The sequence below is a fragment of the Perca fluviatilis genome, chromosome 17 (assembly GCF_010015445.1).
Source record: "Perca fluviatilis chromosome 17, GENO_Pfluv_1.0, whole genome shotgun sequence".
Classification (NCBI taxonomy): Eukaryota; Metazoa; Chordata; class Actinopteri; order Perciformes; family Percidae; genus Perca; species Perca fluviatilis.
In genome coordinates, this window is record NC_053128.1 from 14,805,562 (window position 1) to 14,823,196 (window position 17,635).

Below are 17,635 nucleotides of genomic sequence, written 5' to 3' on the forward strand. Positions count from 1 at the left end.
GCTGGCTTGCTGGCATGGGACATTTAAATAGTGCAGCCATAATGTTAGTATATGAACTTTTTCTTCATTTGACAAGTAAAAATGCTTAGAACAAAGATATATGAGTAGCCTAGTAGATAGTTTTTTTATTATTATCAATAGAAGTAGGCTTTGGGATGCCTTTCAAGCATCTGCCCAACAGATGTGTGCTCTAGCTCTAGCCTTCTAACTATGGGCCGAATCTTTGTTCAGTAGGCATTGTCCCTCGAAAATAGGCTAGATATGCTTAATTAAACTAAATCAGAAAACTCAAAGGGCTATGTGATGTTTTTCCCAAGGGTAGTCTTCAGGATATATTGTTTGACTATATTCAGCCCATTGTATTAAGTTTGTGTCTTCAGTGTTTTACAAACTTCAAACAACAATGGCCTCAGGCTCTCCCCTAAGTAGGCCTACATGACAGCATGATGCCCCAGTACCAAACCAAGCTGCAGGATCAGCCCTAATTTGTACTGTTTATATAATGGTAAACATCCAAGTCAACGGCCCTCGATTACCTGCTGTTACATGATCCGTAACTGCAAACTTTCAGGCCTAACTATCGCACTGTTTGCACTGGTGCAGCTTAATAGCACCATGGATGCCTGCATCTTCTGACAAATTATGTACTTGTAATTAATGGAAGGAAGTTATTGTTGAACCCATATTTTTTATGAGGCATATGGAGGGACTGACACACTTCACATACATAAGAATAGAGCTGTACTGTACTGTTTTTCTTTTAAAAACTATATACTGTATATATACATTGTTGCAGTCTCTGTTGCGGTCACAACTGTTAAGAAATAAATCACTCATTAGACAGACATTTTCCAGGCCCAATTTAAAGTATTTACATTGCAATAAAAGCTCACCTGCATACATTTTTTATTATCATGCACTGTAAAAATGAAAGCAAGCAGATTTCTTTGCTGACTTACCAAAACTAACACAGGTACACTTCTGCGTTATAAAACATCTGACAGACCCTTTATCATAGCAGGGTGGACACAGCTGCATCTGTTTCTATGGTCAACTTGTAACATTGTCTGTTTAAAACGGTTACTGTAAACTTCCTCTGTCTCTTTACAAAGGTGAAAACGTGTTTGGAGACATGAAAGGATCACAACATCTGCCACCTCTTCAGAGAAATAAATTACAGATCCTGCAGAGACCTGCAGCCTGGCCTTTTCACATGAGTGGCACACACAGTGAGAAGCTTCCATCTCAAATCAGAAGTTTTTATAAATAATGCAATGAGTGCTCATGGGGACTTATCATCTTCTTTCATTTTGCCAGAAGCAAAGTAGGCCTTAACTAGAATATATAAATATATAAAATATAAAAAAAAATAATAATATATATATACATATATTATTTTTTGTTAATGTTGTTGAAAGTTATGTTGAAAGTTATTTCCTCAAGGCACATGGTTACAGTTATCAAGGTGTGGCAGCAGGATATTTGCTCACTAACGGACATCTTGCTGCCAGACAACTGTTGTGTCAATGTCTTTTATTTCTTTGTCATCCTGTTTGCAAAGATATAAGATTGATCTAAAACGGCACCAGATATAAAGAAAGATGATTTAATTTCAATAAACAGCTAAATATGCCTGGAAACATGTAGTAGTGCTAGTTATACTATATCATCATTTTACAGTTTGATTGAATCATGTTTATTTACCAATTTGAAAGCATTTAAAAACATTTAAATTGGACTAAATATTTTAAAATCAGGTCGTAGCAATGCAGTTCATGTGTACAGTAGAAAAGATATAGACATTCTGCCCTTCACTTTCCATCACCATTTGATCTTTAAGTGAGAAATGTTATACCTCTCTGAGGGGAGGTCAGAGCAGATTTCTTTCTTTTGGACACTTCGGCAAGATGAAGACATGCCCTCACAGGGGCTTGAATACAGGACTTCGACATGAAAAACAACCTTGCACTCAATTCACCTATATGCTGCCCTTCAGACTACAGTTTTATACATGTAACCGATTATTCATTAAGGAGAGGCCTGGAAACATTGTCGTAGGCTCTCTTGCATTTAATATATTTTTTATATGAATTCAATCTTCTCATTTTATTATTTGATGCATTTCTTTCTTCCCACCACTAGAGGTAGCTTCAAGATTATAATTAGAAAATAGTGCTTTTTCTCTTTTCTCTTTGGCCTTAAAGGGGATCATCAATACCCAAATAAGCATCTCAGCATAATTAATTTTAGTTAGACTCAGGTTTTCTGAGAAATCAACATTTAATGACTAATAAGCAATATTTTCTTGGCAACAGACATATTTTGTGCAATTTCAAGAAGTTCAGAAAAAGAAGATCAGCAAATCAGGAGGTGGTTTACTCTGGTTTCTGAGTCAGCAAAGGAGATCATATAGATTTCTTGTCATGGTGATACTGTATAACACACATTACTAGGTTTAGGAGGAACACACTTTACGAGTGAGTATATATATATATATAAGTGGGATAGCCACTATACATATTCTCCTACAATCCCTGGACAGGCAGCACCTGCACTGCCTTGCTTAGGTAATTCTGTTGTTTTTGGCTGGTGTCCTGAGTCCAGGCAACAATGGGCTGCTAATTACTAATTAGCAGTCCGTCCAGTCCATACCAAAGCTAAAACAGATGTACCAGCCAAATGTCTCTCTGCCAGCCGTCTTGTCCCAGCCTCTGCATCCAAGACAACATGCCTCTGTGGGATAACAGTGACAGAGCTTAAGATGTTGTAACATGCCATTGTAATGCATGGGGTTGGAGGTACTTTTTCGCAAAGACAATCTCTAGTCTTGTCACTCTCCATTGGCTCAGTCAGCGGAGTTGTTATCCGGGAAAGCAGAGACTGAGGCAGCTTATTTACTCCCAGGGAATAATGAGTAACGAATCCAAGGCCTTTGCATCTCCTCAATTTAAGAACTGGAGTATGATTTTGATTGATTTATATCAAGAAAAGCAGTTGAGTATGGTGGTGATAAAGGACACAAGCAGCAATAAATAAAAGGAAATGTCTCACTTCATTTCAACCCGCCTTGTGCCTTTGTAAGCAGTAAAACACATGATACCACACTATAGTTATATGTAAATATAAGGACATTTTTAGTGCTTAGCAATACTTTCTATAAAACTGCTCTATAATTGCTCCTATTAAGCCTCTAAAACTGATTTATTGTATAAACAATTAATACATGCTTTCTAACACACTTTGAGATTTGTTGATGTGTTTAATTATATATTATTATATATGATTATAGCTATGTTTAACTGCGCTATCAAGCAACATTAGTTATGACAAATATATTCTAAAATATCCTCATATTTGCTTACAAGTACATTGTAGTTTGTAGTGTACTATATACTATATAGTGTTTATATAACGTTTATGAATGCTAAATGGGGAAAATAAAATGTTAGCATTAAAAATAAACAGAGAAAACTTGATGATTTTATTAACAATATCCAGCAGTGGCCCCAGAGGGAATCTGACCCCTGAACTTGGCAATTTTGATGCCATGAGCTACCGGTGGAGCAGTACAGGCCCACGCTCTTACTTGTTAAAAGGTTTCAATGATAAATGAATAATTCATGCTAGTTGGCAGGCTCAGCAGTGCTTAGCAGCAATTTTGCAGCCTGGTACACCCAGGAGTAGACAGGCAGGCAGCTGGGGAGCAGTTTTGCTCCATCGTTGACGATGAGTCCCTGGTAAAGTAGCAAGAGGGTGAGGAAGTCCAGCTTCGATGTGTATCAGGTCACCTGTGTAATCTTGTCAAAGCAGAGATGACTGGAAATAAAATACATGAATAAGGCTATGACTATCACCTGGCATTAAAATTATGTAAGTGTAACAATGGACAATTTATGGGGTAACACAATGAAGTCAAGGTGGGGAGGTTATAACATCTGAAATAATTTAGTGTTTACACCAGGCCCACAAAGGATTTGAAGACACACACAAACACACACACATAATTTAATATCTTCACACCTCTGCTGCCCCTCCTGGCACCTGCCACCTCCTGTCTCCTTTTTACTATTTTTAAATGAGAAAATTCATTATCTATTAAAATGCCATCGCAAGACATATGTGGTGATTTTGGTCATGGCAGGAGCTAACTGTGGGGTGAATGTGAGCCCCTCCACACGGACCACCTAATTAACCAGGCAGGCAGGGGTAGAGGTTTACACTCAGTGCAATACAGCTTAATTGTGTTTTCACTTTCATGATTAAAAGTGGGATCTGATAATGTTGTAATGCTCAGTGGGTGTGGAGTACGGCATCAAACACTGCCAGGGTGATTCGCAACCAATCCAATAACACAACCTCCACCAAGGCTTTGCTGTAAATAGAGAAGTCCATAAAATAAATATCATAAATCAGGGATATCCAGAGCATTCCAGAGTTGCTTGAGATAAGGTGGTGTTTATGTTTTGTCCACTTCATCTCTTGTCTACTTCTGCCTCTGTTATTGACTTCCTCTATTTCCCAAAATGACATCCAGCATCTCACAGAGAACTTGCCCAGATTAAGGAGCGACAGATTCCAGTCAAGATAAAGCATGTCATGGTCCTCAACATGACCTTTTTACATCTGCGATGCATTGTCGATGCAGGATTGGATCCTTTATGATGGATTTCTTTCAGTGTGATCCTTAAACGTCAGAAGAAACAAGAAATTAATGAACAAGGCTTTTACTGTTATCAACAGGCAAAAAGAAAATACATAAGACAAAGTGCAGGGAAATAAGGCAATCTATTAGCCTGGTAGACACCAGACCCTTCTCATTTGTAACTGAGAGTAGGTCTGAGAAAGGTTCATTGACAGTTGATTTCCAAAGGGGCGTCACCAACGGACGCCGCTCAAATGCCTCTGTGCGCATTGGATAGTCCTTCAACCAATCAGACCAATGATCCTAGTGACGCTGCGCTTCGGTAGCTGTCATGTTGAATGTAAAGAAAAAGCTGCTTGCCGTCGCTGCGCTATCGTCGTCGAGTAAAGCCTGCCTCAGCGGTTGTAATTGGTGCCTCGATTTTAGGGACATTGGAAATGGGTTTGAATGGGCTCTTCACCAAACTGACTTGCAGAGCAAATCTCAAATTTGGCAGAAGTTCGTCAGGGTTTACCCAGGCAATTTGTTGGTGTTTTTTCCTTGAATATGCCCAAGAATGAAGGAAAAAATCTAGTACCTATATTCTTTCTGTAATGTCTAACTGTAATGTCTGTAAGGTCTAACTGTAATGTCTGTAATGTCTAACTGCAATGTCTGTAATGTTTAACTGTAATGTCTGTAATGTCTAACTGTAATGTCTAACTGTAATGTCTGCAATGTCTAACTATAATGTCTGTAATGTCTAACTGTAATGTCTAACTGTAATGCCTTTAATGTCTAACTGTAATGTCTGTAATGTCTAACTGAAATGTCTGTAATGTCTAACTGTAATGTCTAATTGTAATTTCTGTAATGTCTAAATGTAATGTCTGTAATGTCTAAATGTAATGTCTGTAATGTCTAACTGTAATGTCTGTAATGTCTAACTGCAATATCTGCAATGTCTAACTGTAATGTCTGTAATGTCTAAATGTAATGTCTAACTGTAATGTCTGTAATGTCCAACTGTAATGTCTGTAATGTCTAACTGTAATGTCTGTAATGTCTAACTAACCAGATGAAAGCAAGAAGTAGATCAAATATTATTGACTTCCGATTGAAAGTAACTGTTAAATTGAACTCCTATACAATCCATTAATAGGAAACCTATTGTCCTAATTCAAAAGTACTTTTAGCTCTCTGGTACCAGCAGGAACTGGCCTGAAAGGCAACTTCTTGTTTTTTCTAAACTTTTAGGCATTTGAGTCAATTCAAGTTTTTATGTTGGTGTGCTGAAAGCTCAGAGACAGAAGGTCTTGTGGCAGATTCCTCCTCGCTGGACACGCCTGCTGTAACCTGAGCCAGTCTCTCATAGACTGTCATCCAGTGCACTTCTCTCTAAAGCTCTTGTTTCCTCTAAGCTTTTCCTGACTGAATTGTTATCCCTTCTATTTATAAAGTATACTAGTATATTATATATTATTATCTTTATGGTATAAAAGTATTATGTTTTACTGTTTATAAGAGTTATCTTTAACTTATATTATATTTTACTTTTTGTGTAAACATATAAATATGAGAGTAAATATTAAATGAATATGTGTATACCATTGTCTCAGTACATTACTCATAATGTACATCATTAAGAAGTCACATCAACATTAAACATTTTCATTTAGATATTTAGTCTTAATCATATCTCCAAGTTGTTGATACATTTAATCATCAAGGTTACAAACCCCATCTCCGCACTTACCCAAACCTTACACAACTCACAATCAATCCAATTCAGATTCGAACAACGAAACGTACTTTAAACAAACAAAACACAATACTTATCTTAAAAGTAAAAAATTATGTGAACACCACATTCATTAAACACCCTATTTATTATTGCTACTATATCCCTTCTATTTGAGGCATGACAAGCTCATCACTCAAAAAAAACGCAGCACATATAAATCTGTTCAGTGGTTTAGCCATTAACACTGTCCTGTGTTACACAGCAAAACCTGAATAAAAGCAACACAAAATTCAATAAATCATTTCTTTTAAAAGAAAACCATTCACCAAAGTGTTTTCAACATCAACATCAATTAATTTAGTTTGAACCTATTTGTGATATAGCAAATCAAAATACAAACAAAGTCTATAGTGCAGTTTTACTGAAAAAAAACTCACTAGAGTACAATATTAAATTAACTGTTTAGGCTGAAATCTCATTTCAACCTGTATTGGTTTCAATATAACCAATAAACTAAGACGAATTAAACAAAAATATGTTGTTTATTTTCTTTTTATCTTTAGTTTGCAACCCAAAGTTATACTACTTGTTGTCTGGTAGTTCTAAAAATCATTATAAATTAAAGTTTTTTAGGCCTATAGAACAAACCTAAGTACTTCTAATTTGACATCTATTCATCCAATTTGTTACCTGATATGGGAAACATATCACATTCTATAATTTATGACAAAAACTATATCAAAAATCATTACTGAACTCTACATGCACAACTCCTGTTTTTCTCTTATCTCTGAGTGTGTGTGTAATTGTAATTTCTGTAATGTCTAAATGTAATGTCTGTAATGTCTAAATGTAATGTCTGTAACGTCTAACTGTAATGTCTGTAATGTCTAACTGCAATATCTGCAATGTCTAACTGTAATGTCTGTAATGTCTAAATGTAATGTCTAACTGTAATGTCTAACTGTAATGTCTGTAATGTCTAACTCCGATGTCTGTAATGTTTAACCTTAATGTCTTTAATGTCTAACTGTAATGTCTGTAATGTCTAACTGTAATTTCTGTAATGTCTAACTGTATTGTCTAACTGTAATGCCTAACTGTAATGTCTGTAATGTCTAACTATAATATCTGTAATGTCTAACTGTAATGTCTAACTGTAATGCCTGTAATGTCTAACTGTAATGTCTGTAATGTCTAATTGTAATGTCTAACTATAATGTCTGTAATGTCTAACTGTAAGGTCTAACTCTGATGCCTGCAATGTCTAACTTTAATGCCTGTAATGTCTAACTGTAATGCCTGTAATGTCTAACTGTAATGTCTAACTGCAATGTCTGTAATGTCTAACTGTAATGTCTAACTTTATGCCTGTAATGTCTAACTGTAATGCCTGTAATGTCTAACTGTAATGCCTGTAATGTCTACCTGTAATGTCTGTAATGTCTAACTGCAATGTCTGTAATATCTAACTGTAATGTCTGTAATGTCTAACTGTAATGTCTAACTGCAATGTCTTTAATGTCTAACTGTAATTTCTGTAATGTCTACCTGTAATGTCTGTAATGTCTAACTGTAATGTCTAACTTTAATGCCTGTAATGTCTAACTTTAATGCCTGTAATGTCTAACTGTAATGCCTGTAATGTCTACCTGTAATGTCTGTAATGTCTAACTGCAATGTCTGTAATGTCTAACTGTAATGCCTTTAATGTCTAACTGCAATATCTGCAATGTCTAACTGTAATGTCTGTAATGTCTAAATGTAATGTCTAACTGTAATGTCTGTAATGTCTGTAATGTCTAACTGTAATGTCTGTAATGTCTAACTCCGATGTCTGTAATGTCTAACTGTAATGTCTTTAATGTCTAACTGTAATGTCTGTAATGTCTAACTGTAATTTCTGTAATGTCTAACTGTAATGTCAAACTGTAATGCCTAACTGTAATGTCTGTAATGTCTAACTATAATATCTATAATGTCTAACTGTAATGTCTAACTGTAATGCCTGTAATGTCTAACTGTAATGTCTGTAATGTCTAATTGTAATGTCTAACTATAATGTCTGTAATGTCTAACTGTAAGGTCTAACTCTGATGCCTGCAATGTCTAACTTTAATGCCTGTAATGTCTAACTGTAATGCCTGTAATGTCTAACTGTAATGTCTAACTGCAATGTCTGTAATGTCTAACTGTAATGTCTAACTTTAATGCCTGTAATGTCTAACTGTAATGCCTGTAATGTCTAACTGTAATGCCTGTAATGTCTACCTGTAATGTCTGTAATGTCTGACTGCAATGTCTGTAATGTCTAACTGCAATGTCTTTAATATCTAACTGTAATGTCTGTCATGTCTAACTGTAATGTCTGTAATGTCTAACTGTAATGTCTGTAATGTCTAACTCCGATGTCTGTAATGTCTAACTGTAATGTCTGTAATGTCTAAATGTAATGTCTAACTGTAATGTCTGTAATGTCCAACTGTAATGTCTGTAATGTCTAACTGTAATGTCTGTAATATCTAACTGTAATGTCTGTAATGTCTAACTGTAATGTCTAACTGCAATGTCTTTAATGTCTAACTGTAATTTCTGTAATGTCTACCTGCAATGTCTGTAATGTCTAACTGTAATGTCTAACTTTAATGCCTGTAATGTCTAACTTTAATGCCTGTAATGTCTAACTGTAATGCCTGTAATGTCTAACTGTAATGCCTGTAATGTCTACCTGTAATGTCTGTAATGTCTAACTGCAATGTCTGTAATGTCTAACTGTAATGCCTTTAATGTCTAACTGCAATATCTGCAATGTCTAACTGTAATGTCTGTAATGTCTAAATGTAATGTCTAACTGTAATGTCTGTAATGTCCAACTGTAATGTCTGTAATGTCTAACTGTAATGTCTGTAATGTCTAACTCCGAGTGTAATGTCTAACTGTAATGTCTTTAATGTCTAACTGTAATGTCTGTAATGTCTAACTGTAATTTCTGTAATGTCTAACTGTAATGTCTAACTGTAATGCCTAACTGTAATGTCTGTAATGTCTAACTATAATATCTATAATGTCTAACTGTAATGTCTAACTGTTATGCCTGTAATGTCTAACTGTAATGTCTGTAATGTCTAATTGTAATGTCTAACTATAATGTCTGTAATGTCTAACTGTAAGGTCTAACTCTGATGCCTGCAATGTCTAACTTTAATGCCTGTAATGTCTAACTGTAATGTCTGTAATGTCTAACTCCGATGTCTGTAATGTCTAACTGTAATGTCTAACTGTAATGTCTTTAATGTCTAACTGTAATGTCTGTAATGTCTAACTGTAATGCCTGTAATGTCTACCTGTAATGTCTGTAATGTCTAACTGAAATGTCTGTAATGTCTAACTGTAATGCCTTTAATGTCTAACTGCAATATCTGCAATGTCTAACTGTAATGTCTGTAATGTCTAAATGTAATGTCTAACTGTAATGTCTGTAATGTCCAACTGTAATGTCTGTAATGTCTAACTGTAATGTCTGTAATGTCTAACTCCGATGTCTGTAATGTCTAACTGTAATGTCTAACTGTAATGTCTTTAATGTCTAACTGTAATGTCTGTAATGTCTAACTGTAATTTCTGTAATGTCTAACTGTAATGCCTAACTGTAATGACTGTAATGTCTAACTATAATATCTATAATGTCTAACTGTAATGTCTAACTGTAATGCCTGTAATGTCTAACTGTAATGTCTGTAATGTCTAATTGTAATGTCTAACTATAATGTCTGTAATGTCTAACTGTAAGGTCTAACTCTGATGCCTGCAATGTCTAACTTTAATGCCTGTATTATAATGTGTCCGGTTGCGTGTTGCTCATGTATGTGATGTCTAACTGTAATGTCGCAATGTCTATGTTGTGTATGATGTCTTGATAACTGGCAATGTCTGTGATGTCTAACTGTAGTGTCTTATGTGATAATCTAGCTGTAATGTCTATGTAATGTCTAGCTGTAATGTCTAACTGTGGTGTCTTTAATGTCTAACTGTATCTGTGAGTCTAACTGTAATGTCTTTGATGTCTGTAATGTTGTAATGTCCAACTGTGATATCTGTAATGTCTGGCTGTGATGTCTTGTGTCTGGGGGTAATGATAATCTAACTGTGTAATGCCTTGATGTCTGGTTAGTGTCTTATTGATGTCTATGACGTGTCTGTGATGTCTTGTGATGTGCGGCTGTATTACTGATGTGATGTCTGGTGGCGGTATTGTGATGATATGTGTGATGTGTGTCTGGCACGGAGTGTCTGTGTGTCTACTGTGATGTCGTTGTGGACTGTAAATCTCGTATCTGTAATGTCTAGCTGTAATGCTGTAAGGCTGGCTGTGTGTCTTAATGTCTGGCGGTATTTGATGTCTATAAATCATGATATCTGAAATGTGATGCTGTAATGATGTCTGTAATGGTGCTGTGATGTCTGACTCGTATGTCTGTGATGTCTAACTGTGATGCTGTGATGTCAATGTGATGCTGATGTCTACTGTAATGTCTTATGTAACTGGCTAATGATTTGATGTTTACTGTAATGTCTAGTGATGTCTAACTGTAATGTCTGGCACTTAATGTCTGGGGTGATGTTGATGTCTGTATGTCTACTGTAATGTCTTATGATGTCTGCTGTAATGTCTTATGATGTCTAACTGTAATTACGAGTTGTGATGTCTGGCTTATCGGTGTGGCTGTGTTATGTTCTAGCTGTAATGTCTTATTGTTTAACTGTGTCTGTAATGTCTACTGTAATGTTGGTGATACGTGTGTGTGTCGGATGTCTAACTGTAATGTCTGGCGTAATGTGTACTGTAATGTGTATGTTCTGACTATGGTTCTTAATGTGTGGCCTTGAATTGTAGTGATGTCTGAAGCTATGTGTAATGTTATGTCTAATTTGTATGTGCTTAATGTAATGTGTAGGATTATGTGATGCGCATTAGTGATGTTACTGTAAGCTATGAATGTTGTATGTAATTGTGATGTTGTATTGATGTTGTACTGGCTATGATGTCTGGTGTATTATTGATGTCTGACTGTGATGTTTGTAATGTCTGTGTATGTTGTAATGATGTCTAACGTAGTGTCTGTATTGTCTAACTGTATGTTGTGATTCTGACTATATGTAATGTGTGATGTCATGTAATGTCTAGCTGAGTAATGTTTTGTCTGCTGTGCAATGTCTGGCATGTTGATGCGTGATAATGTGGATGTGATATGTTATGATACGTTGTAACTTCGTGATGTCTAACTTGATGTCTGGGTATGATGTCTACGCATGATGTCTTGCTGTAGTGGTAGTGTGATGATCGCTGTGTCGGTAGTGTGTGTCTCAACGTGATGTCTGGCGTGTGTGTTGATGCGTGATGTCTGCTGTGATGGCATACGTGTGTGATGTCTAATTGTGAATGCTTGTAATGTCTAACGCAGTGTCTGTGATAATCTGGCGTGTAATCTGGTAATGTTCTATGATGTCTGTAATGTATAATCTGTGATAATTGGCTGTGATACTAACTGTCTGATGTCTTAATGATAATCTGTCTGTGATGTCTAACTGTGGTACGTGATGCTGAATTGTGATGTCTGATGTTGTCTTGGCTGTGTTGTCGTGATTATGGTGTCTAACTTGATGTCTGGCTGTATTATATGATGCAACGTATGGGTATGTAATGTCTAATATGATATCTAGACCGCTTTAATCTGTGATGTCTAACATGATATGTGCTGGTTATTATGTGATGTCTAACTGTAATGTTTATATGATGTCTAATATGATACTTGTGATGTCTTGCTTGTGTTATTGTAATGTCTAACTGTGATGTCTTGGCATTGATGTATCTGGCATGATGTTTGTGATGTTTGTGTCGTAACGTATGAATGCTAACTGTAATTTATAATGGCGTGCTTGTGATGCTGGCTGTGATACTTGTATTGTTTAATGTGATGTCTGTGGTATTGGTGATATGTTTATGATGTCTAGACTGTGATGTCGATGTAATTTATATGTATATGTAACGTGATGTACTGTAATGTTATATGATGTCTAACCGTGTAGATGTAGGTGATGTCATAGCTGATGTGTGTGTGTGTGATGTGGCTGTGATACTGTGATACGTGAGGTCTATGATACTGTGATGTCTGTGATGTTGACATAATGATCTGACTGTGTGTCTTGTACTTAAACTGTAATGTCTAATGATGTTTGGTAATGTTTGATGTGATGTGATAATCTGGCCTGCGTATGCCTGTAATAGTCTAACTGTAATGTCTGTCGTAATTGGCTAATGTATGTCTTGTGATCTGGGCAATGATGTTATATGTAATCTGGCTGTGATAATCTAGCTGTAATGTCTGTATGTTCAATTGCGTAATGTCTGTAATGTCTAATTCTGTAATGCCTGTAATGTCTAACTGTAATGTCTAACTGTAATGTCTTATGTAATTCTGGCACTATGATAATCTAGCTTTATATGCCTTGTAATGTCTAACAATGGTAATGTCTAACTGTAATGCTGGTAATTCTACCTGTAATGTCTGTAATGTCTAACTGTAATGTCTTGTAATGTCTAACTGCAATGTCGTGTATCTAACATGTATGTCTGTGATAATCTGGCTATGATATCTAACTGTAATGTCTTATGTCTACTGTAATTCTGTAATGATATCTATATGTAATGTCTGTAAGTGTACGTAGTCTCTATAATGCTGTAATGATGCTTACAGTATGTAATATCGTAATGCTGTAATGCTATATGTTATGTAATGGCTGGTTATGCAATGTCTAGTATGTAATGTCTGTAATGTCTAACTGTAATGTCTAACTGCAATGTCTGTAGTATCTGACTGTATGTCTAACTTGTCGTACGCATTGTCTAGTTGTAATGTCTACTGTTGTCTACTAACATGTAATGCAATGTGTACTTGTAATGCAACTGTAATGTCTAACTGCAATGTCTGTAATGTCTAACTGTGTAATGTCTTAATGCCTGTAATGTCTAACTGTAATTCCCGTAATGTCCAACTGTAATGCCTGTAATGTCTAACTGTAAGCCTGTAATGTCTAACTGTGTATCGCTTGCAATATCTTGTGTAATGCAACGTTGTCACGCTTTGTATGTGATGTCTAACTGTAATGTCTACGGTATTGTCTGGCTACTGTATATATGTCTAACTGTAATGCCTGTATGTAATGTCTAACTGTAATGTCTGTAATGTCTACCTGTAATGTCTGTAATGTCTAACTGCAATGTCTTTGTCTAACTGTAATGTCTGTAATATGTAACTTGTAATGTCTGTGTAATGTCTAACTGTAATGTCTGTAATGTCTAACTGTAATGTCTAACTGTGTGCGCGTGTCTACTGTAATGTCTTGTAATGTCCAACTGTAATGTCTAACTGTAATGTCTGTAATGTCTGTACAATATAATGTCTAACTGTAATGCCTTTTAATGTCTAACTGTAATGCTGTAATGTCTAACTGTAATGTCTAACTGCAATGTCTGTAATGTCTAACTGTAATGTCTAACTTTAATGCCTGTGTTGTCTAACTTGTGCCTTGTAATGTGCAACTGTAATGCCTGTAATGTCTACCTGTAATGTCTGTAATGTCTAACTGCAATGTTTGTAATGTCTAACTGCAATGTCTGTAATATCTAACTGTAATGTCTGTAATGTCTAACTGTAATGTCTAACTGCAATGTCTTTAATGTCTAACTGTAATTTCTGTAATGTCTAACTGTAATGTCTGTAATGTCTAACTGTAATGTCTAACTGTAATGTCTGTAATGTCTAACTGTAATGTCTGTAATGTCTAACTGTAATGTCTGTAATGTCTAAATGTAATGTCTAACTGTAATGCCTTTAATGTCTAACTGTAATGTCTGTAATGTCTAACTGTAATGCCTGTAATGTCTACCTGTAATGTCTGTAATGTCTAACTGTAATGTTTGTAATGTCTAACTGTAATGTCTGTAATGTCTAACTGTAATGTCTGTAATGTCTAACTGTGTGTAGCTGCTAACTGTAATGTCTACGTAATGTCTGTAATGTCTAACTGTAATGTCTATAATGTCTGGTCTGTAATGTCTAACTGTAATGTCTGTAATGTCTAACTGTAATGTCTGTATTATTAATCTAACTGTAATGTCTGTAATGTCAAATCATGTAATGTCTGTATTCTTTAATGTCTAACTGTAATGTCTAACTGCAATGTCTGTAATGTCTAACTGTAATGTCTAACTGTAATGCCTGTAATGTCTAACTGTAATGTCTGTAATGTCTAACTGTAATGTCTGTAATGTCTAACTGTAATGTCTGTAATGTCTAACTGCAATGTCTGTAATGTCTAACTGCAATGTCTGTAATATCTAACTGTAATGTCTGTAATGTCTAACTGTAATGTCTAACTGCAATGTCTTTAATGTCTAACTGTAATTTCTGTAATGTCTAACTGTAATGTCTGTAATGTGTAACTGTAATGTCTAACTGTAATGTCTGTAATGCCTAACTGTAATGTCTGTAATGTCTAACTGTAATGTCTGTAATGTCTAAATGTAATGTCTAACTGTAATGCCTGCAATGTCTAATTGTAATGTCTGTAATGTCTAACTGTAATGTCTAACTGCAATGTCTGTAATGTCTAACTGTAATGTCTAACTGTAATGCCTGTAATGTCTAACTGTAATGCCTGTAATGTCTAACTGTAATGTCTAACTGTAATGTCTGTAATGTTTAACTGTAATGTCTAACTGTAATGTCTGTAATGTCTAACTGTAATGTCTGTAATATCTAACTGTAATGCCTGTAATGTCTACCTGTAATGTCTGTAATGTTTAACTGTAATGTCTAACTGCAATGTCTGTCATGTCTAACTGCAATGTCTTTAATGTCTAACTGTAATTTCTGTAATGTCTAACTGTAATGTCTGTAATGTCTAACTGTAATGTCTGTAATGTCTAACTGTAATGTCTAACTCTAATGCCTGCAATGTCTAATTGTAATGTCTGTAATGTCTAACTGTAATGTCTAACTGCAATGTCTGTAATGTCTAACTGTAATGTCTAACTGTAATGCCTGTAATGTCTAACTGTAATGTTTATTTGTTTTGTTTATTATTTAGATCCCCATTAGCTACTCCATTAAGCAGCAGCTATTCTTCCTGGGGTCTTAATTTTTACCAAAATATTAACATCAAAGCTGTACAACAATGAAGATAAATACAGAAGTACACATAACATCTTCTAAATCATATAACTAAAACACAACATAACACATATACACTAAACATAACAACATAACCATATAACAATATATTAGCTCTTACATGTACAAAATATTACCACTCTCTAGGTATAATATAAAATAAAAATCACATTTCCATTGCCGTATCTCATTATGAAGTCATTATTAAAACCATAATTACAGTTACTCCAAAGTAAATAAATACAGTCTCAGTCTTTTGGAAAAACTGACATTGTGCCTCTCTGAAACCAAAAACAACGGGAGCAAGTTCCATGCCACCATTGCTCTATAACATGATGTTCTTTGAAGTTGATTTGTTCAACAGACGGGTAACAAGAAACGCCCTTCACTTGATTGGCCCGTGGAATGAGTATGAATGTCACTGAAAAAAGTCAATCTTTCATAAATAATTTCTGGTACTTTTGTAATAATTAAATTTTTTAAGAATTTAATAAGAGAATAATTAATTCTGCTTCTTACATGAAGCCATGTTAACTGATTGTGCATGTCCCTAATACTTGTTCTAAAAGAACAAGTAAGGACAAGCCGAGAAGCTTTATTTTGTGCAATCTGTAATCTGTTTAAATTATTCTCTGTAGTTGCAGCCCAGATGATGGAACAATAGTCCAGATGACACAAAACTATTGATTCCACCAGAATTTTCCGTATGTGAATCGGTATGCATTTCCTGCAATGGCGAACTACAGCCATACTCCTGCCCATTTTATTCAATATTAGTTTTATCTGAGTGTTCCATGTCAACCTGCTGTCCACAATCACAATCAAACCACCAACTGACAAGTTCAGAGTAGGGGAATCTTTTAAAAGATGATTAGATCCCAACATCATACATTTACTCTTCGCAATATTACTAATTAACTTATTTTCTCTGTTCCACTTTTCAATTAATTTTAGTTCATTATTTAATACAGTATTAAGTCTGGTAGAGTTATGATCAAATCAAATAGTCAAGTCATCTGCATAAAGGGCAATACTGGCACACCCCAAAATAAAAGACAAATCATTAATGAAAAGAGAAAATAACAGTGGTCCAAGACAACTCCCTTGAGGCACCCCACAACGCAGAACCTTTGTCTCAGAATAACTACCATTAAACAGTACATTAAACTCCCTATTAGTAAGATAACTATAAATCCATTGGATTGCACACTTTTTAAAACCATAACAACTTATTTTTTTCAATAATAGATCATAATCAATTAAATCAAATGCTGCACTGAGATCTAACATTACCATACCAACTAATTTTCTATCGTCAATTTCATGCAACCAATCATCCGTCATCTGAACTAAGGCTGTCGTTGTCGAGTGCCCTTTCTTATAAGCATGTTGATAAAGTGAATTTAACCCATTTTTAGAGAAAAACAAATTAATTTGATCATAAACAATTTTCTCCGTGATCTTACTCAAAATTGGCAGAATACTTATAGGTCTACTATTTTTCCCAGAAAAATGTTCCCTTTTGTTTTTAGGAAGAGGCACAATTTTAGCTTTTTCCAATTAGCAAGAAAAACACATTTTTCTAAACTTAAATTAATAATATAACATATAGGCATAGTAATCACATCAGCAACCATCTTTGATAACTTAACATCCAGTTCATCAATACCAGGAGGTTTATCTTTCATTAACTTTAATATGTTTTCTACTATGTTAAGACTTACTTTGTCAAATTTAAATGTACATGATTTATTAAACATAATTGTATCTTTAATTGTCTTAAAAGATAAATCAGGGTATTCCTGTGAAATCATCTCTTTTTGTAAATTCTGAACTTTCTTTGTAAAATAATCTCCTAAATAATTAGCTATATCAGCAGGTTTAGTCAAAAAAGTATCACCTACATCTAAAAATTTTGGTACAGATCTATCTCCCGCCGCCCTGTTAATTGATTTAACGTATTCCATAATTTATTCCTGTTTGATTTTACTTCCTCAAATTTATATTCATAATAGTTCTTCTTTTTTGTTCTGTTTA